Source organism: Eulemur rufifrons, chromosome 17 (genome assembly GCF_041146395.1).
Source record: "Eulemur rufifrons isolate Redbay chromosome 17, OSU_ERuf_1, whole genome shotgun sequence".
Lineage (NCBI taxonomy): Eukaryota > Metazoa > Chordata > Mammalia > Primates > Lemuridae > Eulemur > Eulemur rufifrons.
Window position 1 is genome coordinate 79,954,183 of NC_090999.1, and position 18,587 is coordinate 79,972,769.

Here is an 18,587-nt window from a genome sequence, read left to right on the forward strand (position 1 = left end):
TTAAATTGACAAATAATATAATTTAATTTTTATCAATGGTTATGTTTAACCATGGCTCACAAAATTCCTGAAAATTTAGCAACTGACTTTTGCAAGCCAGTATGAGCCAGCTTCAGCAGCTCACTAATTATAGGATATATGAAAGACCTATACATGACCATCAGTATGTTGTTATGATCAGGCATGGCCCAGCTGTTACAGTGGGCCTGGGTGACTCGAGGAGCCTTGGGGTCTGGGCCTGGATGAACCCTGGGGGTGCAAAGGATGGAAGAGGCAGAGTGAGCTGGAGGAGCCAGAAGTCTGATGTCATTATAGACAAGTAAGTAGCAGTGGGTCCTACACAAAATGACTGGGATGACAGAGACTTCTAGTTAAATGTGGTAGACTTAGTATACTTTATCACATTCCTTGTTCCTTTTCAATACCTACTGAAACCACCCTAGAAAGGCAAAGGAATAGAAAAGGCATAAAACTACAGCCAATTCCCATTATTCATGGATTCTGTGTTTGCAAACTTGCCTACTTACTAAAACTTATTTGTAACCCCCAAAATCAATACTCGTGGTGCTTTCACAATCATTTATGGATATGCTAAGCATGGCAAGAAATTGGAGTTGTCCAAAACACATGTTCCCAGCAGAGATTGAATGAGGCAACACTCTGCCTTCTTATTTTAGCTCTCATACTATAAACTGTGTCCTTTTCACAGTCTATTTAGTGCCATGTTTCTCATACTTTTGTAATTTTTCTTGGTGATTTCACTGTTTAAAATGCCCCCCAAGCATAGTACTGAAGTGCTATCTAGTTTCCTAACTGCCTTACAGAGAAAGCACATGCTTAGATAATGTTCATTCAGGCATTAGTTATAGTGCTGTTGGCCATGAGCTCAATGTTAATCAATCAAGAATATATATCAAATAAGGTGTTTTTAAACAAAAATATATAATACGTAACACAAGGTTATGTATTGATCCAAAGCTCACAGGGTTTTAACCTTGTATCTCCCTTAGAAGCAATAGTTCAGTATTTACTAATTCAGTATTTGCTGTGACTTTATAGAACATAATTACTTCGAATAATGAGAATCAACTATATAATGACAAAGAGAACAGAAGTGATGATTAGAGCAATTAAATTTCAGAAGTGGCAAGGCAGATGGATGAGTGGACTCCGCTTACCAGAGAAAGCCAGAGTGAAGCAGGGCCTTGGACAGGCTCAGAAACTGGAGCGCCAGTGAATCCAGGTGAAGCTCAGAACAGGAGGATTAGTTGCAGGTGTGTGTAAGAAGCCATTAGATCCCTGTTTCCCAATCCCAACTCAGCACAGTCAAGTCTTTCCAACCCAGGCAGAAAACTAGAAGTTTATTTTCTACAGCGCTTGATCCCAAATTGACTCTGGTCTCAAGGTGACCACTCACAGGATAAGGTTAGCATCCTGAAACTGGGGATTTCAGTGAAGTCCACATGGTGAATGGTAAGACCATTGGCCCCTTTTTCCTCAGTCAGCTCTGACCACCCTGGCTACTAGCTTCATACCACCCAAACAGGAGATTAAAGGCTGTCCATACGGGGATGCTGTCTGGGCCAAAAGAAAATATCTCTGTATACTGGGCAGGGGAAACAGCACCCTCAGATTATCCTAAGGTGAATCCCACTAGTTAAAAAGTCCTTCCCTACACACACACACACACACACACACACACACACAGCTTCTAATCAGCTTTGTTGTGCCTCACTCTTAAATATGAAGAGACAACCCAGGACTATAAGTTATTTGAAGAGGGTATCTAACATAAAAGAGAAAAAAATAAACAAAAAAGAAAAAGGATCTCAGAAGAAACAGAGAAATAATTCTGGAACATTAGACAACTTCCAAAAACCTATCACAGATGTCAGTATGGAGTTAAACAATGCTATAATTTTCACAGAACAAGAAGCTTTAAGAAAGAACACTCAGACAATAGTGATAACATAAAAGGCTTTTAAAAATTAAAACTATGGAAGCAGAAATTAAAATTTTCATATAAGAATTGAAGAGTAAAGTTGAAAAACTCTCCCAGAAAATAGAATAGCAACACTCGGAGTAAAAAACAAAGATCTGGAAAATATGAAAGAAAAAGCAAAAGAATGAGATCAATTTAGGATATTTGACGTCCAAATTATAAGAGTTTTAGAAAACATGACAAAGAAGATGGAGAGGAGGAAACTATTATAGATATAATTTACAAAATTTCCTAGAACTGAAGAATATCAGTTTCCATAAGAGAGGATCCACGAAGGACCCAGCATAATGAGTAAAAAATAAAAAAGATCTGCATCCACACTAAGGCACATCAACATGTAATTTCAGAACATCGAGCAGAGAGAAGATTCCAAAAGCTTTCAGAAGAGAAAAAGAGGAACAACAACAGGTCCCATACAAAGGACGGGGAATCATAATGGCACCTATTTAACAGCAATACTGAGCACTAGAAGATACTGGAACGATCACTTCAAAATTCCAAGAGAAAATAATTTCCAACTTCAGATTCTATGCCCAAACTTTCAATCAAATAGAGTAGAATTAAGACATGTCTCAAAACATTTAGCTGTCACACACACTTCCTCAGCAAGCTACTAGGGGAGGGTCTCCACCAAAGGGAGAGTGTTCACAAGAAAGACAGAAACGCTGTATATTGGATTTGGCTGCATATAACCAACGGCCAAGTAAAAGCGGCAGAAACAAGAAAGGATTCTGTTTTTCTCTTGTAACAAGAAGTCTGAATATTGATCCAAGCAAAAATTATGATTAGGAGAATGAGTAAAGAAGAAGTGGGTGCTTATCTGGGGGGAGGCACTAAATCCACATATTCCTTGGTATAAAATCAGTACATAATACCTACAATGAAAGAAAATTTGAAGAAATAGTAATACAAGCCAGTTATTAATTATAGAGGCAAACATGAGAAGAAACAGCTAAAAGTGTAACACACACAAGAATTGGAAGTGGGGAGGGTAGACAGAAAAGTGCTGTTTTTCATTATAAATTGTTTCTATCTGATTTTTAAAACCAGTATAACTGATCAAACATGCGTGTTTACGTACATGTGGGGTGAGGGGACCAGGGGAAGACAGGTAGATGGAGGCCAGGGATCTGGCGTCCTGGGAGCTGGCATCAACCAGGCAGCAGCAGCGGGCAGAACCCCAGCCACCAGGGAGAAGCAGGGTGCAACAAAGAACTAGGCAGGCCAGGCCCTCAGGGGACTGAGGACTGGTGGGTTTCTAAGGCAGGGAGTCAGGCCCAGAAAACAAGGCCAGGTGGGGACTTGGGTGTCAGAACTGAGATGCCAGGTTGGAGCCTGTCCGGCAGCCAACACAAGCAGATGCTGAGGCCCAGGGTACTTGGGACTCACTCGTCACCTCCCTCTGGCCCGAGCTAAGAATCAGGCTCATGCTGAGCCTGGCAGATGAAGGCCATGGAGGAAGCAAAACTAGAAACCTGGGCGGCTTGACAAACACTAAGTCAGCACTGGATCCTAGATCCGGGAGCAGCAGGTCATTCTCTTTCTCCAAAACGTCTGTTAGTCCCTGACTGGGCACCATGCATAGCCCATCAAGAACTATCCACAGGAAGAGTTAAATTGTGCTGTATCCACACATTGTAATAATATGCAGCCAATGAAACAAACATTGAAGGTTCCTGGGAAAGCTTTTCCTTTTTGATATAGGTGCCCTCATTTCCTACTGCCTCTTTCTATATTCACTACACTGGAAACTTGCATGGTACCTGGAAATGCAACCACACCTGCCTGGGTAGGGCCACCGTGCAACCTTGGGGCAGTAAGCATGAGGACAAGCCCTACATTCAAAGGATGGCAGAGCATAAAGATGAAAAAAAGAAAAGAAAAAGGTTCATTGAAGACATAATTGAGCAACCTATCCCAGAATTTTTGATGCCTCAAATAAAATAATTAAATACATTCCTATCTGATCAGCCTTCCCAATGTGATAGGAATGGATCTGATTGGAAACTACAACTTCCGATCTTTTTATTATTTCAGAAACTCAAAATCCACTTGTCTATAATCTAATGGGAGTGCAAGATGAGTTTAAAACTCTCCCCCAGGACTGCTGATTGGAGTAATTGCCTCTCCATACAAACAAAACCCATAAAATTCATTCTTAAATAAAATTGCCTTTGAGGGCTCTGGAGAACTCAGACTGTCTACACTTAATCACATATTGCCTTATCACATCCTAATTGGCATTTTTTTTTTCCTATTCCTACTGTGCAGACGGGAAAACTGAGGGACACACCTGAGGGACAAACCAGGTCCAAACAATTTGTTAGAATAATGAATTACAAAACACATTTATCATCCTCAAAAGTTTGCTAAAAATAATTTTGAATATATTACATAAGGAACATTTACACTAGCTTAACACTCCTTAGCCAATTTAAATGAATTGCTCACTTCGAAAAAGCTATAATAAGAAGTTTGTGTCATTTCACTAATATGCAATTAAAGCAATTAAAAACATTTCCCAAATGCTTATGTGGACTGCTGCTGATACAAGCTGCTGTTGTTTGGAAGTTGATTGGAAAGTTCCCACTGATTTCTCTACATGGAAGAAACATATTGTTGACATCTTGTAAGCAAATCAAGTTATTCAACTTAATGGATCAGTATGGGAAACAAAACACTGTTTGCCAAGCAGAATATTTTGCTGTGTTTGTGTTTCCTCTGATCTAAATTTGCTGGCTTTGAGTACCGCTTTTAAACTAATGTACACAAATGGCATTTGATATGGTATATTTTATTCATTAAAACAAAGTGAAGATCATTATGGAGTCACTTTGAAAGGTAGTTTGGGCTTTCTTATTTAATTAATCCATTACACTTAACCACCTAATATTTTACTCTCTGAAAGTCTTGCAACCATTATTAACACTATACAAATATGTTTTTCATTATTAAATTTAAGAATTTAATACCCAATAAAATTCTCAGCAGGAATATTACTATTAAATGAGTTCATTAAACTTAACCACACTAATTAACAGTCAAGTGTTGAGGAACACTTATATAGCAGTGGACTATATTCCATCTTCATAACCCCTTTGCTAATTCCAGCAAATGAACATAAACATTCTCAGGAAAAAAAAATCCAGGAAGGTGTTATAGAAACCACACATACCTCTGTGGAAATCAGCTCCTCCAAATAAATGTCCAGGCTTGTCTGAAACTTGCTCCTCATCACATCATCTACCAGTAATTTTCAATTAAGTGCACAACGGGTTCTAACTCCTGCCTCCCTTATGCCTGTAATGACACGACTGGAAATATAGGGCATTTTAGTTCTACAATTAATAACTAGTCTCAGCTGGCCACAACCCAGTGCTTTTCAGAGGGCCTCTGCACACAAAATCTTCAGCCTGCAGGACAAGGACGATCTCTGATCTCTTACCCACAAGAAAAAAAAAAAAAAAAAAAATCCCAAGTAGAGGAATGCCCACAGATTTTAATGTATAACTATTACCTCCTTGGCCTTTGCCCTTAGCTCCCGCAGTGGATGCTGGGTTGCAGCACCAGACCCCTCTTTATGCACTGAAGACTGTGTCCTTTCAACTGCCAGGAGTGTAGGCTGCTGAAGGCTCATGGCTGAGTCCCTTTCTGGGAACTGCTCTCTCGGTGAGGGAGCCACCTTACCCAAAGTTATGCCCTATCCCCGGGGTTAACCCTATCCAATGACTGGTTAATATGAGGGTACAAAGCCTGGCCCTCTTGCCTCAAGTCTTCTATGCTGAAGAACCATCTTACTTCCAGATCTTCCCATAAGATCAGCTGAGACATCTCTGGTAAATGTGTCACATTTGAACTTCTCCCAGTGCCTAATCCTGCTTCCTTCACTCCCTCACAGGTGTTGATTCCAAGAGCACTCCTCGGGACCCTGACTTAAGACATCACCATCTGAAGAACCCAAAATCAAGGGAAATCCCATCTACATAGTTTGGCTTTCTGTAAAGAAGTAAGTTAATTCCAACCAAACACAACTGAACTTTTTATTTTAAGGGTTGAATTCTTCACGGTCCAAAAAATATTAAGTAAAATTTAGGCACCCCAATAGAAGAACTGTCTTTGAAGCCCCTAGGTTCACTTATCTTACAATAACAAGAGGGTATCAGACTGAATTGCTTCCAGTTTAGCTAATAACCTAGACCTATTATGGTAATTATGCTGAGTCAGAATTTATTATATCTCTAATCACACTATAGTCCAAGCATTCCACTATCCATCACCTCTCCTTCACTAAAGCAATGAGAAGAAGAAAAAACTTTTTGAGTACTTTTTTTTTAGGGGTGTTGCTGTGGACTGAATTGCATCCGCTTCCCAAATTCATATGTAGAAGCCCTAAGGCCCAATGTGACTGTGTATGGAGATAGGGTCTTTAGGAGATAATTAAGGTTAAATGAGGTCATAAGGGTGGGCCTCTAATCCGATAGGACTGTAGCCTTATAAGAAGAGGAAGAGAGAGAGAGAAAAGAGAGATCTTTTTCTCTCTGCCATTTGAGGACACAGGGAGAAGGTGGCTGTCTGCAAGCCAGGAAGAGAGCCCTCACCAGAAACCAAATTAACCAGTACATTAACCTTGGACTTCCCAGCCTCCAGAACTGTGAAAACATAAATTTCTATTGTTTAAACCGCCCAGTCTATGGTACTTTGTTATGGCAGCCTGAGCTGACTAATACAGGGGGTGAGGAATATGTAATGCAAGTAAACTAAAGCACTGTATTCATTATTCCTCACAAATCCATCACTTTTCCTCCTTAGCTGTGCGTCTCCCCTTTTTCTCAACTTCTTTTCTTCAGCTCCTTTTTTTCTCATTTGGTGTTGGTGCCCTTGACTCAAGAGTAGTATACAGACTTATTTTCAGGCCCTGGCTGGACCAGCTGGTGTTGTTCTGTTCAGAGTTTCAGAGGCTGCTAGGTGGCATCCTAAAGTCTATTCAGAGAAATTCGGAGGGAGCATCACACAGCGAGGAGCTTACACAATTTGGAGATAGGGTGGCTGACAGCTAAATTAACAAGCATGTAAAAAAATGAACAAAGAAACCAACACAGCGAATGAGATTAGAAACCTATAGAGGAAATATATCCTGTGAGATAATCCTGTGCGTAGGAAAACACTGAAACCCAAACAAGGTCACATCTTTGTATTTTTAGGCCTGAAATGTAATCATGACAGACACTGATGTAAGCAACTGCCAGAGAGCTCATGTGTTCACAGATGGAGGGAACCATTAGGATTATCCCACAGACTCCCCTTCTTCTGCATCCAACCAACATTCTGATTAGAACTTGGCTGCCTGTGTCTATTCCCCAATTGAGGATGAAAAAATGTGTGACTCTGTTAATACAAGTATTCCATTGCATTTGGCAGTCATTTTTCCAACACTAAATTGGAAAAATGGCAGTCTAGAAGATATGTCAGTCTTTCCTAAATTTTGTTAACATGAATTAGCTTCACTGAGCCAGGTTATCCCTGATGGAATGATAAAATCTATTTTCAGAACATGAAGTCCCCATTAAGGCACAGCACTGAATAAAGCTCTTCCTACGTGGATGGTTGGACTCCTTTTGTTATTGTAGGTGAGCTGGGGATGTGTTAAAGAGGAGCCCTGAATGCCAGATTTAAGATGAGCCTTTATTCTCTATGCAACAAGGGCCCAGCCCTGCTAGGGCAGTGGCATGAGCATAATTCCATGTTGGGAAGATGACTCTGGTAGTGCATGAAAGACAAGCTGGAAGCTAAATAGAGTAGACAGGAAGGACAGTAAACAGGCTACTGCACTTGCTCAGGATAAGGATTTGAAATGGTCTAGTGGAATTAGCATGTACGTGAGAGGCACGGCAAAGAAAGAATCAACAGGTCTTGCTGACCTTGTTTGTAGGAGGGCATGGAAAAGAAATCTTGGAGTCTTGGTTGACTGAAAAATAGAGACGAGAGAAGAAGCTGGTACAGAGGTCAGATGACACACTGATAGAGCGTGGTCTAGAGTGAAGAGACAGCAGGTGGAATTCATCATTGACCGGTTGCAAATGAGAGGCTTGTGCCCTGGAGAGAAGCAGGGTTACAGACATAAGCTTCAGAGTTGACAGTGCAGGTAAAATTATAGGAATTAATATGAACATTGAGAGGAACACACGGAGAAAGGAAAGGAGGGGAGGGACAAGCCTTGTGGAAAGCTAAAACGTATATGGGAGGAAGAGCAAGTCTCAGGAGGAAAGGCGCCAGTGGCAACAGAGAAGAACGAGGGAAATTGAGGCCTCAGAAGAGGCAGTTGTGGTCTCAGAGGAGTGAAAGTGAGATCATCTGCTGAGGCAGGAAGGCTGGGGAGGAGCTTGAGGAGGTGAAAGGGTTGGGGGAGGTGTCAGGGGATTAAGATAGAGAGTGGAGAAGAGGGGAAGAGAAGGCTAACTGAACAATGGTAAAGGGCCTAGCCAGCTCAGCATACGGTGGGTGTATTAGTTTGCTGGGGCTGCCATGACAAAGAACTAAGAACTGAGGGGCCTGGACAACAGAAATGTATTGATTTACAGTTCTGAAGGCCAGAAGGCCCAGATAGAGGCGCTGGTAGGGCCATGCTCCCTCTGAAGGCTCTACGGAAGGATCTGCTCCAGGCCTCTCCCCTGCACACCAGTCATACTGATTAGGGGCCCAGCCCACTCCAGTATGATCTCATCTTAATTAATTACATCTGTACTGTCTCTAGTTCCAAATAAGTTCACATCTTGAAGTGGAGGGTGGGGTGGGCACGCTTCAACCCCTAACAGTGGGCAGAGACGCTGTTCAGGGACACCTGGGCACTGACTCAGATTCCCTCCTGCCTGTGCAGCAGGCCATGGGGCTATGGCCTTGGAGGGGTATACCTTGAGGCAATAGTTTAGTAGTTAACAGTGCAGCTGGGAGCTGGAGTCCCCAGGCTTTAAGGTCGGCTCTGCCACTTATTTATCATGTGCACAGAGGCAAGTGACTTAAACTGCCTTTTCCTAAATTTCCTATCCATAAAATGGGAATAACAATAAGACCTGTTCCATAGGGTTATGAGAAATAAACGCATTAATAAATAGCATGCTTAATAAGGTTGATAGTATTATTCTCATTTTATAAATAAAGAAACTAAGATTCATACAGGTTGGCCAACTTGCCCAAGATCATCTAGTAACAGAGTCAAAACCAGTCCATAGAAATCAAAAGTTCATGCTCTTAACCATTATGTTGTATTGCTTCCAGTATTGGCAGATTCACTTGCTCATTAATTGGATATAAGCATTTAAATAAAAAGTATATGAGGATAAGAGAAAAATAGAACCTTTTCCTTAGTCTGTCAGGTTTTCTTCTGGGAGGTGCTGGGGAGTAAATTAGTTATTACATATAGCAGCAACTCAAAGAGAAGGATTAAGAAGACAGAAGAGTTAAAAACAGAAATAAAATTTCCAAGTGCTCTTTTTCAAATATTACCAATACAGAGTTTGGACAAAAGAGAGAGATCAGAAAATCAAAATTGAATAAACTAGAGGTTAAGTCTGCTTCTATTTCTTCTCGTCCTTCCTCCCACTGTCTCCAGTTGCAATGCTACTCCTGAGGATCTAAGATAATATTGGAAAAAGCACACATGGGGCACAAGATTTCTAGCACTTCTGTCAGCTTAATGCTTTAAAAATATTTTTTGAGACTTCTTTAAACATTTATCTATATTGCTGTCTACAATGATAAATATCCAATGTTGGGTTTACTCTTAGGAATAAAACAGCTAAAAAAATTTCATTTTTGGCCCAATGCTGTTTTCTTTACCGAGTTATCGTACAGAGGAAACAGGGAAAGACAGGCAGAGGCAAATGTGAAAGAGAGCAGGAAAGACAGCTTCTTGCACACTGGGCTTTCTCATCTGCGTGTCCCCTGGCTGCCCTCAGCACAGAGCCCCACGCACAGTCACACACTGAATAAACGCTGGCTGGAGTCACTGTGGCACAGAAAAGGGAAAGAGAAAGAAAACATTGTTTTCCTTTATTGCCCTTTTCCCCTTTTGTGTTCTGTGTCGTCCAAAGATAAAGACAATAAGGCACGAGATATTCACTCAGAATGATAAATAATTACCTTGGGATTATGTAGGAACATCACACCTAAAACCCTAAATTGACAGTGTCACTGAGTATTTGCATTTCACAGAAATCTGGGCAACAGATGATACACATCCACTCGCACATAAGCACACACACACAAACACCTGGAGATAAAGCAGAACTAGTGCTGATGATATCTGTTTTGGCTCAAAATTCCCTGAGCCATACTTCCAAAATCTACTCTCAAGTCTCTCCCACCCCCTTTTTGTCCTTTGATTCTTCAGGTGCTTTAAATTCAAAAAGCTCCTTACCTATCTCCAGGTATTAGAGCTATTCTAGAGCCCTGAGCAAGGCATTTTATTATTGCTTTGGTTGCTCTTGGTTATGGAGGGAGTGGTTATAAGCTGTGCAGTGAATTTTGGCAGGAGGTGAGGGGCAGGAGGCCCTCTGGCTCTGCTTTATGCCTCAGGTCTGCTTTTTCCGTGCCGTGTGGGATTCTCTTTGGAAACCATGCCATGGGTTGGGAAGGTGTCCTAAAATTGATGCCGCAGCTGTTAGAGTCTATAGTCTCTAGTGTCAGAGCAGGCAGAGCTCCGAGGGTCTGGGAAGAAAAACAGTTTTCCTATGTGGAACGCAGAGGAGGAGAACCGACCCTTGGTCCGAGGGCTCTGACAACTCATTTTGTGACCTTAAGCAAGTGACTTGTGCCCTTGCCCCTTAGTGTCCTTATTTGCAGAGGGGAAAAAAGGCTTTACCTAGAAATTCTTGAGGTCCTTTCCACACTTAACACTTTGTGATTCTATATCTGAAGAGACGAGTTCTCAAGCGTTCCAGCCACCACACAGTGAGGTGTAGGAGCTGAGGTAGTTGAGAGCACCAGATATGGAACAGATCAATCGGGTTCTGAATCCCAGTGGCCACATCTTATTAGCAGTGTGACTTTTGGAAAGTAGTTTAACTTGTTCTCTGAGTCTCATCTGTAAAATCGGTAAGCCGCACGCTTGCCTATGGACCCAACGCAATCATACGGTGATTGTGAGGGTTAAACATGGTAACTCCTGGCATGTTACACTGGGACTGTGTTCCATCATAATGCTCTAAAGCAGAGTCATTCCACTACATTGGACCCAGGTTATGCACAAGATAATATTCAGTATAATGTCGATCTACCTTAGACTATTCTAGAAGGGATCCTGTAAACAAATTATTTCCACGTATGTGTTGAACACTTTCTTACCATTATTAAGCACTGTGGGGAAGCTAAAAAATGATGACATGCCCTCATCTTTCAAAAAATTTTTATTTAGTTGAAGAAATCACTAGAAGATATATGAATGTTATAATATTAAAATATATAGTAAAATATTAAACTTAAGTAGATGAAAAGTGCTAATTTTGTGGTAAATCTCCCACGTCCTACAGGAGAGAAGAAAGAAATTGGAGGGCTGGGGTTGCCCAGGAAGGTCTCAGAGCTTCCTCAGGCAGGATCCCAGGCCGGGAGGGGCCCACAGTAGAGTGTGGGGTCAGTGTCTTCTAAGATCACAGTTCCTGAAACCAAAGAACACATACCAGGAACATAATCTTCAGGGGCCAAGGACTGCTCTTGGTAGACATTCTACAACGCAGGGCCAAGGTCCAAGCTCAGGAAACAATCAAAAAACCAGGTTGAAAACCTCCAGAGATCAGAAGGAAAAGTTTCCATGGATGATTTTGGAAAAGGTATAAAGAGCCCGGGTTACTGATCAGCTGGGCAGGCCAAAGCTGGGGGTGCAGGAGCGAGCCCGTGGTAAACGGGCTTCAGCGAAGTCCTCGACCTGGCTGTGAAGGCATGCTGAGCCTGTTCCAAATGGCTCCCAGGGGACAGCTGGAGGGTTTCGTGGAGGTGATGAGACCTGTGAGGCCTTGAAACAAGGGTAGCAGTTACAAAGGTGGATATAGGCAGGTTAGATAGGAAAGGGAAATAGCATCTGGACAAAACACAAAGAAATGAATACATACGGCAAAGAACAAACCTTTATTAGGTGAAAAATGCCATGGGAGAGAGAGAGATGAATATAACACGGCAGGTGCCTTCAGCAGTGTCCTGACCTGCCTCACAGCTGACAGGACTAGGAAGCAAAATGCAATGGTCAGTCACAAATCTTCTGCTGGAGACTTGTGCCACTGACGACAGACGAGGAGGCAAAATCCTAGGCTGGGCCATGGTTAGTCAACTGATTCAATCTCTCTGAGCCTTAGTATCCACATTTGTAAAGTAGGGACAACAGTAATGTCTTCCTCATAAAACTGTTAAAAGGAACCAAAGGGACAATGGATAATGCTTAGTAAAAGGCCAGCACACAGCAGCTGCTTGACAAGTGTGAGCTGTTATTATCATAACTAATGGCCATTTTATTACATCTGGGCCACTGTTGCTGCTGCTGTCTTAGTGCATGTCCCCCGTCTTTTCTCACCCACTTGCTGCGATGGCACCCTTATTGGTCTCCCTACTTTCGGTCTGGCATTTTTCCTTCGTGCAGCTTCAGTGCTCTTTGTTAAAGGCTAATCTGGATATTTTATTCATCTGCTTCAAATTCCTAAATGGACTCCCACTGCCCTTAGGAAAAAGCAGAGTTCCTTCAGGGTCTGAGGCCCTTCGGCACCTGGCTCCTTCTCCCCTCTCCTGAGTCCCGCAGACACTACACTTCAACTTCCCTCTCCACGTCTCCCTTCTCCGGAGCATTTTATGTGTTGCCAGTCCAGCCTACGTTGCCCTGTCCCCTCTCTTCTGCCTGCTTCCGTCTTTATTTCGACCTTCCCTGACCCCCCTCTTCACCCCACCCCCAGTCAGACCCACGAGACTTCGATCTCATTTTTACACGGACACAACACTCTATACTGTAGTTCATTTAATTCCCTGTCTCCCCAACTAAGTGTTTCCATGGCAAATATCACATCTTATTTGTCTCTGGATTCTCAATGCACAATGCTCTGTAGGTACTCGCTACAGGTTTGTTTAAAGAAAAGAAGGAAAAAAAATAACAAAGTAAAGGAGCAATAGAAGGAAGGAGAAAGAGAGAGGGAGGGAGAGAGGGGAAATGGAGGAGGAGGACGGAAGAAGTGGGAAGGGAAAAAAAATCCAAGGGGTGAGAAAGAAAAACAAAGAAAGAAAGATGTCTATAACCTTTAAGGGAAACAGGTAAGAAACTCATTTTCAGCAGATCTGTTGGCAAATGAAAGAAGAGGCAGAAGAGAAACAGAAAAGAGGGAAGGGGAAGAAATAGGAGATTATATCAGAAGTTTAACAATGCATATAATTACTATGGTTGGTAATTAAAGATATCACCTGAATTTTTATATTACAGCTGGAATCATAGTGTGACTAAGCATAGTGTGTTAATGTGTAAGTGTTCATAGCATTTTCTCCTCCTCTCTACCCCCATCCCCACTGTGTCTTTGCAGATTAGGTTAATAGGGCAGATAAATAACCAAGAAAGGCAGATTCTATTTTCAGTACAGAGAATGGTGTAGAACAGGGGTTGGAAAACACTTTCTATAAAGAGGCAGGTAGTATATATATTAGTCTTTGGGGACCACATGTGGTCTCTATCACATATTATTTTGGGGTTTTTTTTTTGTACAGCACTTTTAAAATATGAAAATCATTCTTAGCTTTAGGACTGTACAGGTTACAGGTCAAATAACTGGCAAGTCACAGTTCCTGGAGAGGGAGGAGGAAGGAACCACAGAGCCTGAGGCCTGCAAAGAGTTTTAGTTGACAGCTGAAAGTGAGGGATGGGAAGAGAGATATATTAGAGTAGCTACAGGGTGAAAGATATAGAGAGACTGGGATTACTAAAACCACAGTTGTAGGTTCTGAATTGAATCTCCTTTGATGTATTTCAGAAGGTACTGGTTTGGATTCCTTTGAAGGAAGAAAGAAGAAAACAAGACTGGGTCATGTGGACCCCAGATTTATCTGGGTGACAATTGTATAGTCCACATCCAAACTACACAACCTTGAGGACAATCAGGGGAAGGGTGGGTGGCCATCTGCGTGATATTTGGCCCTCCAACCAATGCCTGCTCCCATCACTAGGACTCAAAGGCCGTCTCCTTTTCTTATTGTTGCTACTGGCTCCAGGCTCTGGTATTTATGCTAATGGAAAAGGCATCTATTGTTCATCAGTTATTATAGCTCTTTTAGGTTAATGGTTCGTTCCAGTGCTCTCTAAGGCCTTGAATCAGTTTCTAAACCAATGACCTAATGACAATAATAATAATAATTTAAAAGTGGGCTTTCCATTGTTTCATGTCATTTATGCCCACAATAACCCTACAAAGGAAGTACTCCTGTAGATGAGGAAACTGAAGTTCAACATATTTTAGCAACTTATCCCAGGGCAGCGCTAGCAAAGGACAGAGCCATACACTAAACTATGACACAACACAGTCTCTTAAAAACAATCTCCTTTGATGATGACAAACCAGTAGCTCAGATATAGCCCAGACAGCTTCATCTGTCTCCACCTTGGAGTTTGGTCCTGGCCTCACTTTCCACTCTCAGTTTCCAGGAAGGCTGGAGTAGGCTTCTTTGTCCAAGTCCTAAATCTGGTTTTAGGCACCAGGCTGGGAACATGATATAATTTCTAGTAAGTGGGCCAGTCCTCCCCTCACCCTCCTTTTTTCATCTTTAATTGACCCTCTGTCCCTGAGGGTTTGCAGGTATCTGTGTACTTTGCGATGCCACTATGATTTTTCGACAGCTGAATTTAGAACTGGAAGAGGTCTTAGAAATCATCGAGTCCAACCACCTCCTTTGACAGATGAGGAAGACCACATGTTCCATATGAATACATTTTGACCTTCTCTTATAGTTGGCTCATTCCCCAAGGATTTTTTAAAAAGATATATCTTTCTTTTTAAAGCCTGAGATACTGTTAAACTGGCTAGAATTCAAATAAACACATCCTCCCCACATTCTCTCTTGCCACGTCTGCTCTGACTCTCAGAGATGGAAGATGCTACCTCTGAGACTGTTCAACACATGGGGCCTCTGTGTTCATGCCAAAGTCAGGCAGTATCTGGAACTGTCACAGGGCAGCCCACCGAGGGAGAGCGTTTTGAGACAGAGGTCCAGCGGCCTCATTCCTGGGCATTCGCTGGAAGCGAGCCAGAAAATAGCTGCAGCTTTGCTGACCTTCGGGAGTCCTGTGGCTTGAATCTGGCCATGATTTGGGGAGAGTTGGAGAGGGGCAGGAAAAAGGGAATAGGAGACGGAGAAAAGAAAATGAGAACTACCTCGGAAACAATCGTATTGAAATGTAGATTAACCACCGTTGTAAATAAAACACAGAACACGCAGTACATTTCACAATAGGATTTTTCTGTCATGTGCCTACTTTCAGATTCTAAAAGTCTTTAATTATGGTGAGACTCAGAGCCCTTTTTGAAGAAATGGAGCACCCACAGGGTGAGCGGGCTGCACACTGTTGGTGGGGTCAGTTGATCTCTGTCTCTCCATTCTTCTTCCTTCTGGTGCATAACCTTTGAAGGAAGAACATATGTGGAAGAGCTATGAGTCTAGTAAGGATACGTAAATTGTGAAAATATCATGGTTCCAGACACAACTGGCTTCACATCAGAAAAATCTTTCCAGGATAAACATTTTATTTAAATATTGAACTTAAGTAAAGCCAGACGCAAGAATATGCTCTAAATAGCGAAAAAGGCTGCAATGTCCTTAAGTGAGAGAGAATTAATAAATGCTTCCCCCAGCTGACAGACCTTCCTGACACAGAATGACAGCTGTAGATACCAATGCCCCCTGAAGCCTTTCATTTTTCAGATTTGATGTACTGCCTGCAGCTGTGATACGTACACATCCCAGTTTTCTTAAACCTTAGCCTTCGTATTGACAGTAGGAATAAGTACTCTGTTTTTGCACATGAAGATTTTCTTTTCTAATATTTCTTTCTGGCATTACAAAATTGTCACCTTAAAAAATCATTTTGGTAAAGGCCTTAGATTTCCATGCTAATGGGGAAGGACAAGACCCCTAAAAATAAAGGAGGGTTGATCTTTCAAGAAGTCTCCACAGCAACTCCAGAAATGGAGGCGTAACATTTGATTCTGATCTTGTCAATCTTGCATTTGCTTGACTCGGTGAAGAAGGCTTGCAATATGGATTCAATTTTTAATTAATCCATTTTGTGTGATATATATTGCATGTCAGGTGAGTCAACACTGTTTGTCAGGTGCTCTGATTTACTATTAACCTTCTATCTGTCATCAGAATTTGCCCAGTCTCTACTGGTCACCAGGAAAATCCTATAGAGGGCCAGCTCCCCTGTTACTGGGAATATGATAAAATAGTACAAATGGCTCATGAACTAATCGTGTAACTACTCACAGGTCAGGGTAGACCCTTCCTGGAAGCCAATTTGATATTCTTCAGCATCAGGGATTTAAGTGACAGAAGAACAATTACTTTTAAAAGCTAGAGAATAGGACCTATGAGGAAAGCTAAAAGAAACAAATTACTTAACCCCAGAAAGATAAGGCAGAATCATGTTCTAATAAAGGTCTTCCTGTATATGTGAAAAGCAGAAAAGGTGGTCAGGGCAAGGAAGAAACAACGAGAATAAAATATGACCAATATAGTGATACAAAGGATCCAGCACTGTAACTAGGACTCGAGAAAGGGTCCTCTCATCCATCCTTCTGTTCATTCACCCCCCCAGCAGGATACTCAGGCAGGAAATCCCAGCAGAGGCCAGGTACCCACCTTCCTTCATGATTTCTGTGAGGTCTTATATAAAGACAAAGGGACAAACTGAGAGTCAGCTTATTTGAAATTCCTTTCTTTCTGAGGGAAGGGAAGCAGGGCAGAGTGGAACAGGAAAAGAGCAGTATTCAAATTTGCAGTGGTCATGGAGGAGGCTCTAAGGTAAAAGTGCCCGTGAGTTATAGCTGTTAAGCCCCAAGACAGTCTCCATGTAGGACTGGGAGGTGGAGGAAGACAAAAAAATAAGCATCAACTTAACTCTTTGGTCACATTTCTCTAAACTGGTTCGGGCAATATCTTCAAATCACAAACACATAAATGATGATTTTAAAAGTATGCGTTGCCAGATTATAGAAGTTTTTCCAAATTTATAGTTCTGCATAGAACAAAGAAAAGGACACCTTTCCTTGGGTGGGGAGGACTAGGTGGTCTCACATGTAGGTGGAGTGAATGTCTGCATCTGGAGTATGATTTTTTTCTATTTTAAAAAGTTTACTTTTTCCTTTATAAAAAGACCACGTGCTCATTGTGTACAATTTGAAAAATACACTGCAAATATTTTAGTGAGGTTTTTAAAGATATGATTTTACGGATATTGGCAGGGTTTCTCCCTATATACGCTATTCCCCAAGTCCCTTAGAATAAAATTCCTTCGTTAGACTCTTTCCTGGAGTTAGAGTATAAGTTCACAGTTAAAATCAAATATTGAAGCTGGGCATGGTGGCACATACCTACAGTCCCAGCTACTTGGGAGGCTGAGGCTGGGGGATCATTTGAGCCCAGGAGTTCAAGTTCAGCCTGGGCAACATAACAAGACCTCATCTCTTAAAAAAAAAAAAAAAAGAAAGAAAGAAAGAAAGAAAAAAAAAAAAAGAAAAACAAAGTCAAATACTGGCTTGGGGAGAAATAGCATTAAATGTTACCTTGTTATTAGCACCTTACCTTGAAATAATTTATTAATTTAAGCCTAAAGAACGCCCCCTAGGAAACTGAGGGGCCCCAGAAAGGCTCAGGCTGCTGAAGAATCTCTGGGAGAACAAAGGTGAACCCCACCAGCTGCTATGGACTTAGCTCCAGACCTGGCCCTGGTGGGGACCTGACAGCTTGAGGTAGTTCTTTTTGCAAATATAGCTGTCTTTGATTGACACGGTACTCAAAACCTGGCAGCATCATGAATCAAAATGTGTGCGAACCCCAGGAGATAAAGCATTTTGGATAGGACCATTTGCTTATCATGACCCTTACGGGACCCAGCATGCTTCCGAAGCTATGTAACAGATGTTCTCACAGCATATGCTACATTAGGAAATGCTTGGAAGGTAGTTCAGAATTTCCATTTCCCTCTCTAGAGCTGATTTTGGATTTCTTTTCATAAGCATTTTAAAACATGTTCCTCTCGAAACTGCCTCTTCCGTAGTACGCATGTATGTACTGAGAAAGTGTCAGCCTCACGAGGGAGCAGTTCTGTAATGCACCATCAGCATCTTCAAAGGGCTACAGGAAGCAAATGCTTGAAATGCTTTTACAAAGACTGACCCTTCTATTCTGAAAGAGGTCTCTTAGTCTTCATTTTATTGTCAAAATGTATTAACAGGCCGGGCGTGGTGGCTCACGCCTGTAATCCTAGCACTCTGGGAGGCCGAGGTGGGTGGATCGCTCGAGGTCAGGAGTTCGAGACCAGCCTGAGCAAGAGTGAGACCCCATCTCTACTAAAAAA